Below are 13,582 nucleotides of genomic sequence, written 5' to 3'. Positions count from 1 at the left end.
CTGGGAGAAATGGCAATTATCTGGTTGACTAACTGTAGATCGAAGGCATGGTTTGTTGTAAAAATGATTTAGGGTTTAGAATAATTTAGCTTGAGGAACGAAATTCTAGTTTGAATTCAGTGACAGATTTTCATGTGCCTCTATTCTTTGTGCAACTGAGAAAGTTTATAAGATTCCAATTATCCCGCAGTAGCTTAGTAAAATGGAGCCCAGTAATTAGCTCGGCCATTTTAGCTTTCTCTCTGGTGATACTACAGCGTACCATCTAGGAAATGAGCGAATGATTCATAGGATTATAAAGGCCATTGAAAATCTGCACTCTTTCTTTTTCCATTTGCCTTTAGAGAGAGAAAAAGAAAGTTTATTTCCTTAGCTCCAGAAATATCCAATTAATTTTTTATTATTTTATCTTTAAAGATACAACTGAATAAGATGATTGTCTGGCTCATTTAAAATAGCTTTTTCTTCTTCCCACATCCCCAAATTGCATAAAGTTTTCCATTCTTAATCCAATGACTTAAAAAACTGTTGTGATTTCATAAATGTGAGCTTTGGACTACAGGTGGGGATTAATTTGTAAGGGCAGGAAAACCGTTGGAAACAAAGAGCTAGTGTCCAAGCAAATATCTCCTGAGAAATTAGGAAGTCCAGGCCACATTGCATGAGAAGAATTGTTACTGAGTATAATAGTTTAAAGAATTCCAGGTGGTCTGCGTGGGTCATAACGCTCACATTTCATCTTGGAATAATCTTTATTTCTTCCGTTTTTAGAAAAAAGAGCTATTGCTTGCTCCCCTGAAGTGCCAGAAAATTTATTCAGATAGTCTCATTAAGTCTGTGGCTACATAATACCAAATAAAATAAAACGGGGTGATCTTTAGTACAAAGTATAGAGATAAATAAGGCCGGAAAATATTTGAAGTGATATTTGGTAAGCATGCTTAAATTATCTGGACCTATGCCTAGTTCAACACTTTGCTTTCCTTATGTGGATATAGCTCTTGTATCAACAAATTGGAACCTCAGTTTAATTGAAGGCTTTTCTATTTGTGAGGGGTGTGGTGTTATAAAGGTGGAAGCTATCAATGTCTTCTTTGCTAAAGAAGGAAATATATGCTGGTAATTCCTGAGCAGGAGAGAAGAGGAGAATAACTTAAAACTTTTTCTTCAAGACCCATGAACAACTTTTTATTGGTACTGTAGATTAAACCTAGGGCATTCCACCTTCAAGCTAACACTCCCAGACCTTTTTATTTTTTATTTTGAAACAAGGTTTCACTAAGTTGATGTTAATCCTCCTGTTTTAGCTTCCCCAGTACTGGAATTACTCAAGTGTGCCACCATGCACAGCTCCAATGAGAAACTTTTACTGATCTTTCTTTCTTTCTTTCTTTCTTTCTTTCTTTCTTTCCTTCCTTCCTTCCTTCCTTCCTTCCTTCCTTCCTTCCTTCCTTCCTTCTTTCTTTCTTTGTAGTACTGGGGATGGAACTCAAGGACATTCTACCTCTGAGCTACACCCCCAGCCCTGTTTTTTTTTATTCCTTTTAACAATTCCTTTTTTTTTAACAATTTTTTTATTGAACATAAATAGTATACATTTAAACTATATTTGGTGCCCTTTCCCCCCCGCCCCCATTTTCCCTTCCCCCCTCCCACCAATGGTTGTCCAGGTTAACCATGTCTTATTCATAATTTTACACATATTCAGATGTAGACCCTCATTAATCAAGATAAGCCTTCCTCCTCTCCTATCTTTCCATTCAAACTTTGATGATATTTCCCCTCCATTATCTGGAGTCCCACTGGTATCCTCTGTGTTTCCTAGTTTGGGCATATTAGAGGAAACATATGTACCTTCTCCTTCTGTGCTTGGCTGATCTCACTTAACATAATGTTCTCCAGGGCTTTCCATCTTCTTGCAAATGATATAATTTTGCTCTTCTTTATGGCTGAATAGAATTCCATTGTGTGTATTTCCCAAAGTTTTGCTATCCATTCATCTGTTGATGGTGATCTGGGTTGGTTCCATATTTTGGCCATTACAAATTGTGCTGCTATGAACATAGGTATGCATATGTTGCTGTATTTCTCTGACTTCAACCCCTTTGGAAATATACCCAGGAGTGGTATAGCTGGATTATATGGTGGATCTAATCCCACCTTTCTTAGGAATCTCCACACAGATCTCAATAGTGGCTGAACTAGTTTGCATTCCCACCAACAGTGTAAAAGAGTTCCTTTTTCCCCACATCCTCGCCAGCATTTGTTGTTTGATTTCTTTATGCTTGCCACTCTGACTGGGATTAGATGGGGTTAGTTGCGAAGGGCCTCACTAAGTAGTTGAGGCTGTCAGTGAACCGTGATCCTCCAGTCTTTGCCTCCAAGAGGCTGGGATTACAAGCATGCGCCACCACACCCGGCTTACTGACCTTTCTATAGTCAATTATGTCATGGCCTACAGAATGTTCATTCCTCCCAGTGATTTAAGAATAAATGGCCTGACACAGCTTCTTTTTTACAAACTAGTTTCCATCTCTCTCTCATGTCAAATTCCTCCTTATGCTTTATTATCTAGCCATGACAGTGAATTTCCCCCGATATCATGCAGTTTCACATCTCTTCTTCCTTCCAAGAACTTTTTTCTTCTTTTTCATCAAGGATAATCTTGTTACTCGATTCACATCAAACAGCTTATCCTCCTGAAAATCATTCTCGACTCCCTTAGAAAGGATCAGAGCTAACTAGTCACATCATACCTAGCGCTCACCGCCAAAAACAATACATCATCTCTCTACTCTGGTACCTAACGTAATTGGCACAAGGCAGGCCTTAAGTAAATGAATTTATGAAAAGGTATGTGTGTGTGTGTGTGTGTGTGTGTGGGTGGGTATTTGGTACTGGGGGTTGATCCCAGGGACGTTCTACCTCTGAGCCACTTCCTAGCTTTAATTTAGTTATTTACTTATATTCATTCATTCATTCATTGTGATACTGGGGATTGAACCAAGGGACATCCTACCTCTAATCTACACCTTCAGTCATTTTTACTTATTTATCTATTTTTGATAAAAGATCTTGGTACATTGCTGAAGCTGGTTTCAAAACTGCAATCTTCCTGTCTCAGCCTCCCAAATGCCTAGCTATGAAAAGATTATTTTAAACAAACGGGCAAATCCATGTAGTTTCCTTCACACACACAGAGACTGGCCAGAACCCACAGTGCTAAGTGTTCTCTCTTCACGTGTGCAAACAATGCAGTGGTAGGAATTGTTCTAGGTTTTTGCGGAAGGACTTTACTGCATTGTGTGGTCAGTGCCAGCAAAGAATTATTGGCATACCTGTTCTTTTACAGGCTAGATAGGGGGGAAAAAGCCAAAGGATAACTATAGAATCAGAGAACCCTGATAGCTGGATGATAGCTACTGAGTCAATACAGCAAGCAGGGGAAAATAGTGGCAAGGCAATAGAAACTTCACATGAGGGGATAAGGTAATCATGAGCCTATTTATGGGCTTGACCCTTAGTCAAAAACTATGTAAAATTGTCTTGCCGGTAATCTCCTAATTATTAGCACAATGACTAAAATTAGAACAGCTTCATGTAACAGCATTAGGTATTAAAACTATTGCCACGTGGAACTGTAATCCTCTCACTCTACTTTCTCAATATTTCCACTGGTACTTATAGCTCTTCAAGAAAAAACAAATTTTTATCAAGAGAGTACTGAAAAAATTTCTATCAGGTAATATCCATAAATAAGTAACACATGCTTTAAAAAGTTACAGTTTCTATTCTCAATTGTTTGTTTAAACAACTAACATCTACTTCCATTTTCATGGGTATTAGCACATCAAAAGTGTGCTTGTTCAGCCTAGTAAATAAATGATTTAATTGTGTTTCATGTGCTGTTTGTTTCTGTGACTAAGAAAAATAAATACTGTTTGTTTGAAACCTATTAGGCCCATAGTAAATGCTTTTGGAGTGGGTGAATTTAAAACGGTCTGCTTTCATCTTTTTCTTATCTACATATTCTAGCTGAAACAAAGGATGAATTTAAGGAATTAAATAATATACTAGCTGAGCACAGTGTCTCAGTACTACCCGGGAGGCTGAGACAGGAAGATTGAAGGTTGGCTTCAAGGCCAGCCTCCACAAGTCAGTGAGACACTGTTTTAAAATAAAATATAGAAAAGCCCAGGGGTGTAGCTTAGAGGTAGAATGTCCCTAGGTTCAATCCCTGTTCTCCCTCCCCACCAGTCAAAGTAATAATAATAATAATAATAATAATAATAATAATAATAAATCCCACCCAACAGTTTGTTTGTTTGTTTGTTTATTTATTTATTTTACGAGTTTGGGAATGGAGCCCAGGGGCATTCAAACTCTGAGCTATACCCCCTGCCCTATTTTTATACTTTATTTTGAAACAGGGTCTCACTAAGTTGCGGAGGGCCTCGCTAATTAGCTGAGGCTGTCCGCAAACTGTGATCCTCCAGTCTCAGCCTCCTGAATGCTGGGATTACAAGTGTGCGCCACCACACCCGGCTTCCCACTCAACACTTTAAAGGCTGATCCTATAACTCCATCATAAATTCCAGCTTGGCCTTTTGGGACGTGCCCGCTTTAAGTAGAGGAAAGGGCAAAACATGCTTGAGATAACTGTAAGAGATTTTGCAAGATTTTAATATTACTAAAGCAAACTTTCATTCCCTTTGTTTAGTGGCCAGCTGTAGCTGACACAAATATATAGCTGCTAGTTGCGAACCCGCCCTGAGCATAAGACTTTATATAAGAGTTTATTTATGGCTAATTTCTTTATCTTTATATTGAATATAATACTTGCAAGTATCTTTCAGCTTGTAATTATTTCGCTTCACATCAAAGAGCAACATTAGAAATTAAAGTCCATTCACTGTCGCATATGATTCATGCCCTCTGTGGAGGATCTTTTAGAAGCTGCTGCTCTTTTCTTCTTTCTCTCTCCCCCCTTCTCTTCCCTACATACTTCTATTTCACTTCACATGGCTCAGTTCCTTCAGGATTAGAAATATATACTAATATGCATCAGTAATCTATACATTTAAAAGAAATGTTTTCCTGATCCCAAATCCAAGGGACCTTGCGTCTTTGGCCCCTGGTGTGGACTTTTACTCTCAGACTGCTTCTGTGGACTGCCCTGAGCCCTTGCGGAACCAGGACACGCGTGGTACCATGATGCTTCCCTTTCTTTCTCCTGCGGAATTCTATAGCACTGTGGAACTTATAAATAATTGAGTTATTTTTAAACCACTGGATGTTTTCCAGTCACTCTATTTCACACTGGATTAATTATGTTAGAAAACCGAATTGTTCCTCACCAGTGTTACAACTTTTAAAAACAACATGCTGTTTAAATTCAGGTTTGGCAACTCCAGCACGAACCCCCTCAAATTTATGGCACCACACCCATAGCATAATAAAACCTTTAGAGGTCCTTTGTCTTTTAGCTTGCCTTCTATTTTTTCTCAAGGGTGTTTTATGCTGGAAGATGCAAACAAAAGTTGTCCAGATGTTATTTGTATCAGAGCAGGATTTCAGTCCAGCTATCTGTGGTTGCAAATGTTTATTTTAATGGGTTATTGTGCAATCCTTGCTGCGTAGACCTTCATGGCCTTATATTCATGTTCTCAGCAATTCCAGGACATTGTTTTTAAAAATTTATCTTTTTAGTCTGATTGAATGATTAGTAGTCACCAGGGGAGCAAAAAATGTGACACCTGTAGAAACAGAAAGTATATATTTTTTTGCCAGTGCCCTCATGGTGACACCATGCAAGCTGCCCGATTATGAAACCGTTACCAATGGGCTTTAGGTAAGTGGAGGAAGGTGTGGTCCAAGCCCTAGCAACAGCTCCAGTCCTCTGAGACAGAGTTGCGTGGCTGCAGTAAACATACCAAGGGTGTTAAAAAAAAAAGGCCAGCTGCTGCCCCATGCAGTTTGATGGGATGAAAGAAGAGCTTAGCTAAGTCACCACAGTGAGAGCAGCAAGTTTATTTTAGCTATTACAGCAAGCTTGGGCTGGGCTTATTATTCATTTTTAGAATTCTAATAAAATCTTAACTGATGTTTCCTTGATACTAAAGTAAGTTGTTTACCCCGTATCTAAAAACACATATAACATGCAATGCGCCGATTAGCAATGAGGGGATTTCTATTCCTTAAAATTGATTTTGAAAGTGAATTGCATCATATAGAAATGCATTTGATTTTTTTCAGAGAGTTTAAAATTTCAGAGCTACTGGCTTTCGTTGAGAAGCATTGTGAAATCACAGTTTGCTTAGAATACAAAAGTTACGAACTCACTCTTCTATAAAACCAAACAACAAATAAAAATTAAGATTTCAATTTTGTGTTATAAGCTCTAAGTTTCCTCAGAAAAAGATTATTCTGGATATGTAACATCAGGAAATGATATAGGCTTACACTAAATTATTCATTAAGAATTTTAGGTTGACTTTGTAAGTGAAAGTTAATTTTTTTTTTTTTTTTTTTTTTTTGCGGTAGTGAAGATGGAACCCAGGGGCATTCTACCTCCAAGCTATACTTTCAGCCCTATTTTTTATTCTTTATTTTGAAACAGGATCTCACTGAGTTGCAAAGGCTCTCCCTTAGTAGCTGAGGCTGTCCTCGAACTGCAATCCTCCTGTTTCAGCCTCCCGAATGCTGGGATTACAAGCATGCGCCACCACACCCAGCTGAAAGTTAAATATTTAGTTGAAAATAAAGATAGAAACAGACTTTTATAAGTCATTAGTGAAGTAAATTATGTTGTGTTATAAATTTTATAGCTACAAGCACTCCTGATAAGATTTGATTATTCAGAAATCAGTTTGTTTATTTGCTTTTTATGGTAAATGGGAATAGAACCCAGGGGCCTTCTACGTCCGAGCTACACCTCAAGACCTATTTTATATTTTATTTAGAAATGGGGTCTTACTAAGTTGCTGAAAGCCTCACTAAGCTACTGAGGCTGGCTTTGAACCTGTGATCCTCCTGTCTCTGCCTCCCAAGTACTGGGATTACAAACATGCATCATCACACCTGGCCAGAAATTATGATAAAAATAAGCTTCTTTAAACTTTGGAAAGAAATAGATTTTAGGTATTTCATATGATAGTATCCATATGTCAGTCTCCATTATATTAATAATCCTGCCACTTTTTGTCACTCTCCGAGTTTGAAATTACCACATGGACCTGATTCTTCTTCCTAGGTATTCACAAAGTGCTATATTTTAAATAAGAATCTTCCCCATGCATATAACTTGAAGGTAGAATGCTCTTGGGTTCTGTCCCTGGTACCACAATAAAAAAGAAAAGAAAAGAAAAGAATCTGCCCCACGTGCTCAAATGCTGGCTTGCTCTTCTGGATCAAGGCATAGAATACAGTCACTTCACAAAATAGTAATTTATAGTTTCAATATCCCCCAATACAGGACTTTTGTAAAATATTAAATAATCACCTTAATTTCTCCACCAAGGTTGCATGTCATAACAATTAAATAATGCACATTTAGGAATAAAGAAAAGAGTCTTAAAGGAGAAGAAATGCACACAATTTATTTTCTTCTGTCTAGAAGATTCCATCACAATATGGTCACTCAATGAGAATGGTCTCTGTCTAAGTGGGTTTCTCATGGGGGGTGCATGAAACACTATTTAAGGTCCCACCCTGGGCATCTCACCCTGGGGAGAGACAGAAGCGTCCAATAGTGTCTGCTAGCACAGTGTGTGGGTAGAGTTTACTCTTGCAAGGTAACTCTGGAATATGTGCAAAAGGCACATCTCTAAGGTGTGAGGGAACTGGGGTCTTCACACACCACCACCTGGGAGCTACTGGCCTGAGAGCTATTGGCTAAGGGTTGGGTGGGAGAGAATTAGAGGTGATAGTTGTGGCTTATTAATTCCCGGTATTCCTGGGCTGTCATGTGTGCATAAAGTAGCCTTCCTTGGTTCAGAAACAATGCTCTCAGGCACATAAAAGTTTGCAGAATAGGAAGGGGCCTGAGCCACATCTGCTCAGTTGAGAAATAAGATACTATGGGATTTAGAGTTTCTAAACATTTAACAGAAGTGTGTGTTTTGACTCATGTTGTTAACTTTATTCTAAATATTATTTTTAAAAATGTTTTCAAGTGAATTGCCTAGAGAATATATATATATATATATATATATATATATAGAGAGAGAGAGAGAGAGAGAATATATATATATATATATATATTCTAGGCAAGATATATATGTATTTTTTAAAGTTCAAAATCACATAATCTTCATTGTGATTGTAATTTCTCAAGGAAGAATGTCACTCATATAGTTGGACACAGTGGCACAAGCCTGTAATTCCAGTTCTTGGGAAGCTGAGATAGGAGGATTGCTGGTTGGTGGCTCATTTATAGTAATTTAGCAAGACCCTGTTTCAAAATAAAAAATAAAAAGGGCTGGGGGTGTACTTCAGTGGTGTTATGTCCCTGGGTTCAATCGCCAATACTGCAGAAAAGAAAAAAAAAATCATCCATATAGAAGTCCAAGGTGTAGTGAACAAAAATGATTTTTGCATTGAAATTTTGCATTGACAGCAAAGAAATTTCAGCTGTTTGTTCAATTTAGATTGAAAATTGGAAACCAAACAAACGTGTTTCTTGTGACTTGCCTCAATCCACGAAAAGCATAAGCACAGCACAGCATGAAAAAACAAAATCCCAACGAATTTGAAGATGTGTGACAAATTATTATTATTATTTTTTTTTTTTTGCTGTACTGGGGATGGAACCCAGGGGGATTCTCTCTTTGAGCTATACCCTCATCCCTATTTTTTATTCTTTATTTTGAAACAGGGTCTCTCTGACTTGCAAAGGGCCTCTCTAAATAGCTGAGACTGTCCGCGAGCCACAATTTTCCTGTCTCAGCCTCCCAAATGCTGGGATTACAAGCGTGTGCCACCATGAGCATCTGTGACAAATTAATTTCAATTCGAAATAACCAAAAGGAATACAGAGACATTAATTCAAGTAATCTCATCTATTTAAGAAAAAAATGTTTATTATTTACCACTGACCTTCACAATGAACAACATGAAGGTGGGTCAGGCAATGGTCAAGGTCTTTGAGTAGTTGAAACCAGATAATGAAATCATACTCATCACTTTCTCACTTGAAGACGTTAAGCATGTTAACTTAGTTTCCCCAATATCAATATCCTCATTTAAAATGCAAGAATTGAGGAATTAAAGGATTAAATGGGATTATGCCTTAAAGCACTTAAGAATATATCTGGCACTAATTACATGTTATTTTTATAGTAAGTGTTGATGGGGAATGTTGACTGCTGCCATCAAAGTCTGCTAGCTACTGACAAGGGCAGATAGATCCACACAAGCAGTGCAGGCAAAATACATGTTGAGTGATCACAGAGGATGAGCTCATTAGAGTAATATTCTGTGAGGAAGTGAGACAGCTAGGTGGTCCATAGAAGATGGACAGCTTTCTGATAGGTGATGCTGATGTTTAGGTTGGGGCAGGGATATTAACCACAGCCAAGTTCTAGCTGGAACTGGTATATCTGGAACACACAAGCATCAAGTGTCAGAGTGAAGTTCATGGAACTGGCCTCCTGGCAATGTGTCTCGCTTCTTCCAGTCTTCCCTGCTTAGCTACCTTCCCTTTTTATTTTATTTTATTTTATTTTACTTTAATTGAAGTGAACTCTAGTCATACATGTTAATGGGGTACAAGATGGTAGAGGCATACATGCACACATCACTCATTCAGCTCTTTCCCAGTTCCCATTCTATTCCCTCCCCCATCCCTCTTTTTAATGTTTGGCTTAGTGATTGACTTTGATATATGTGTGAATGTACATCATATACATTAGGGAATTTCCCTTTTCCCCCTCCCATTACTCTCAGTTAGGTCACCTTATTTACTCATCTATGGTTTCTCCTTCCTTGTCTAGAGTTCCTCCTATAACCCATTTTCTCCCTGGCTTCTGCATATTAGGGAGAGCATCTGATCTTTTACTTTTTGTGACTGACTAATCTCATTTAGCATTATGTCCCCACAAATGATGTAATTTTGTTCTTCTTCATAGCTAAGTAAAATTCCATTGTGTACATATCCCACAGTTTTGTAATCCATTCATCTTTTGATGGACATCTTGGCTGGTTCCATTGTTTGGCTATGGTGAATTGTGTGGCAATGAACATAGACACATGCATTAGTTTGGTAGTTTGGTTTCCATCCTTTTGGGTAGATACTCAAAAGTGTTATTGCTGGATTATATGGTAGGTTTGTTCCCGTTCTCCATTCTTCTGAGAATTCTCCATACTCATCTTTCCTAACCCCAAGACTTAAATAGTAGCAGTTATGAACTTGAAATTTAGATTAAGGAACCCCAAATTTAAGTTTCCAAATAAGCTCTCTGCATTTATACATATGTTCTTGGTTATTTAATGGGTACCTCACAGTTGTCATGCATGGAGCTCTATTATTTTTATTTCATCCTGAAATGTATTTATTTTTCCATAGTCGTTCCCAGCTCAGTTAATGGCAACTCTATCCCACGAATCCCACAGGGTCTACACTGTAGAGTCCTCTTTCCTTACACTCCCTCTCAAACTCCACATCCATTTCATCATCATCAGATCTGTTGCTCACATTTCCAGATATGTCCAGCTTATGATCTCTCCTCACATTCTCTGTTATTGCCATACCGTTATCCCTTCGTGGGTTATTTTCTTTGCCTCCAGATGTGTCTCACAGCTTCCTCTTGAGAACACAAAATGTCTCTTTCCAAACGACAGAAATCTTAATCCCATCTGAGTAAATTATCTCACATTATTTCTCTTCAAAACACTCCGAGCCTCCCCTACTCTGCCATTTCAGCCAAGCTTGGCATGATCTGCCTGTTAGGCCTGACCTCCCTTGTTTGGTTATTTACCTCTTTGTCCTTCCATTTGCACGGGCATTTTGCCACTCAGCCAGCGTGGATTTACACTCCAAGCCTTCAGTGTGCCTGTTTCCTTTGCTGGGAACATTACGCCCCTGGACATTTCCATGCTAGGTGCCTTTGTTTCTTCAACTCTTCCCTTAAAATCCATGTTCCTCTGTTATATCCTGATCAAATAACTCTGTTGTATTTCTTTTCCCAACTCTTTATTGTCTTATAATTCAATATATAATTCTGTAAGGTTACTCAATGTTCACCCCCTCCTCACTATCTAGGATATAGCTCCACGAATGCAGGATTTGTTTTGTGTTCTACTCAGACATTCACTACAAGTGTTCTCAGCACATGTCAGTGCTAATAGTTCAGTATAATTAATTATCTTTCCCCTTTTTTGAAATATGTTCTTACCACATTAATAAAAAGTTATTTTTTCAATTAATTGTGCCTAGTACTAATTATTTCAAGGATCACAGATACAATTTCTATCTTGGAAAGTGGAATAGGATATAAAATAAATTATTGCTATTTAATCTATGCTTTGGAAGATTTCTTTTCTTTCTGGGAAATTATTACTGTTAGTTCCATATTAGAAAAAAAAAACTAATAAATAACATATTTAGTCACGCCAATATGGCAAGCATTCTATGTATTACTTCACTCAAATTCACAATAATACCATGAGTGGATGTCATCTCTGTTTTCATGATTTGAAACTGTAGATTTGAGAACTGCAGTGATTTGCCAGGATACATACAGTCAATGGGGTGATCTGAAATTGGCATGTAAGGATTTTAGACTCCACAGCTCTTAAGATGATCAGTTACCTTGGTTTGATAAATCATTATTTATTGTGTGGACATGAGAAAAGCAAAAGATAGTTAAAAGTTGTTGAACCTAACATGTACAGAATAAATAATTTTAATAAATATATAACCTTCAGAAACTGTATTGTATTCTTAATATTTTTTGGCCTTCATGCTACTTCACATGGAACATCTTCATAGATAATTACTTATAGAATGATGAGAATCAGGTATCCACATAGAAAAAGCCAAGTAGTAAGTCACAATATTTCAAAGATATATGGAGCATGACAATGTTAGCCTGCAGATCTGCCAGTGTTGCCAAAGTGTTATTTACAGTAGCATCTCATATTTTCGGACTAAAAGTGGTCTTTGAAATGTTACCATTGCTTTAGATACTTATTTGAAATTTGTTCAAAACGTTGAGTTAAATTAAATCATTTTATGTTGATTATTTCTTTTTATAAATTTTTATATGTAGTAAATAAAACACTCAGCTTCATGTGCTTTCTTTTTTTTAAAACCATACTATAGAAAGTAGATACAAATAAATAAAATTAGATAGCAAGATTTCCAGTGAGCTAGCACTGCTTGGTTTGTCTTCTGTAAATGTCCATGAATAAAACAGTTCACCTATTGTTCTAGTTGCCAAGGCTTAATGTAGTTCCACTGAATGATATTTTCAACCTAACCTTCAATTTGCTGGGGTTTGAACTCAGAATTACAGCTTATTGCCGTAGTTGAACAACTAGTACAAGAACTTCTTTTAAATTTTTAATCATATGAATTCAAGATCGCTACAGATTCTTTTTTAGATTTCTGCTAGGCGTAATCTAATGTATAGAAAGCAAAATATAGATGAGCCCAAGGGAATTGAAGCAAAGAAGTGGTAGAGCTCGGGCACCATTGGCTGCAATCTTTGCCCATCAAATTCAGAAAAGAACTGCAAAGTATTCATTTAAAATTGCATCTTAAGCAATCACTACTGTATCTAATATTACACTTTCTCCAAGGGTGTACCATGTATTTTATAGTTGTCTTCAGTTAGGCAAATAGAGGTGAACATCACCTCCAAAGATCCATTATATCTAATCCTTAAAGTTACACAGAGACAAATCAGAAGACAATCAACATATTAAATAATTATTTGATCATGACTATAAAATTTCTTAAAAACATCAACTTTCCTTAATGCAGTTATTTTTTAAAAAATGACATTTTTTTCTGAAGTTTATTGAATCCTGAAACTAAATTAATGTGGTTTGACCAATACTTTAAAAAGCAAAATAGAAGCTGAATATGGTGGCACGAACTGTAATCTCCTTACTTGGTACTTGGGAGTTGAAAGACTAGAGGATTGCACGTTTATAGCAAGCCTCAGAAACTTAACCATTCTTTCTTCAACTAAGTGAGAACTTGTTTCAAAATTTAAAAAAAAAATAAATAGGGCCGGGGGAAAGCTCAGATACAGAATTTCCTTGGGTTTAGTCCCTAGTACCACAAGACAAAGAAAGAAAGAAGAAAGGAAGAAAGGAAGGAAGGAAGATATGGGGGGAAGGAGGGAGGAAGGAAGGAAGGAAATAGAAAACGTTGCCAGAATTTATCTCATATAATATAGTTAAATTACTTTCTCTCTCTCTCTCTCTCTCTCTCTCTCTCTCTCTCTCTCTCTCTCATGTTTAAGAATGGTTTGAAAACTATTGGATGTCTGAATAGGATCTGTTCTACCAAAAATTCTTAAGAATTCCCATTTATCTTAGAAAATATAATCAGTATATACAAAAAAGACATTGA

This window comes from Muscardinus avellanarius (genome assembly GCF_963383645.1).
Source record: "Muscardinus avellanarius genome assembly, chromosome: 2".
Taxonomy (NCBI): Eukaryota; Metazoa; Chordata; class Mammalia; order Rodentia; family Gliridae; genus Muscardinus; species Muscardinus avellanarius.
Note: the sequence above shows the minus strand (reverse complement) of the source record.